The following is a 1,050-nucleotide window of genomic DNA, read 5'->3' as shown; positions in this document are numbered from 1 at the left end:
GCACATTTGGCCCCCCCAAATCCTGGTTCTCAAAAATTTTCAAAGTCTGCTTTTTTCGAAATATTTTCAGAGTGCCACTTCCCAGGGGGATTCTCGCTTGCCAAGGCCGAGATAAGAGCACTATGGGCGGCCTGCCTCAGTACATTTGGCCCCCCCAAATCCTGGTTCTCAAAAATTTTCAAAGTCTGCTCTTTTCGAAATATTTTCAGAGTGCCACTTCCCAGGGGGATTCTCGCTTGCCAAGGCCGAGATAAGAGCACTATGGGCGGCCTGCCTCAGCACATTTGGCCCCCCCCAAATCCTGGTTCTCAAAAATTTTCAAAGTCTGCTCTTTTCGAAATATTTTCAGAGTGCCACTTCCCAGGGGGATTCTCGCTTGCCAAGGCCGAGATAAGAGCACTATGGGCGGCCTGCCTCAGCACATTTGGCCCCCCCCAAATCCTGGTTCTCAAAAATTTTCAAAGTCTGCTCTTTTCGAAATATTTTCAGAGTGCCACTTCCCAGGGGGATTCTCGCTTGCCATGGCCGAGATAAGAGCACTATGGGCGGCCTGCCTCAGCACATTTAACCCCCCCCCAAAATGCGCCCACCCACCTTCTCCCACGTTACGAGCCGCATGCAAGACCCGCCTTCGGAGGGCCCCCGCCGGCCGGCCTCGCGCCGGTGTTCGGGCGGGCGGCTCCTCCGGCTCGCGGGTCGCCTTCCAGCGCCCCGGCGACACGCGAACGTCGGCCCGATGGCCAGCGCCCGCACGCCCCGGCGCGCCCGATCGGAAGCGAGGCCGAGACGCACCCCACGCTCCGTACCCCGGAGCTGTCACCTGGCTGTCCTACGACGGAGCCCGGCGCCCCGCAGGCCCTCTCGTCCCCCACAGACCCGCGCTCACGCCTCGTCAGGGGGAGCTTGGCGCCCGCAGGCGGCGGCGGTGCCTCCGGAAGCACGGTTTCTCAAACCCTCCCACGAACCGAACACGTAAGGCGAGGCCGAAGCACCTGGCACGCCGCGCCGAGGGAGGAGGCCCCCTACCTCGCTCCCTCCCCGCACCGCAAA

The sequence above is a fragment of the Vanacampus margaritifer genome, unplaced genomic scaffold (genome assembly GCF_051991255.1).
Source record: "Vanacampus margaritifer isolate UIUO_Vmar unplaced genomic scaffold, RoL_Vmar_1.0 HiC_scaffold_189, whole genome shotgun sequence".
NCBI classification, from domain to species: Eukaryota; Metazoa; Chordata; class Actinopteri; order Syngnathiformes; family Syngnathidae; genus Vanacampus; species Vanacampus margaritifer.
Note: the sequence above shows the minus strand (reverse complement) of the source record.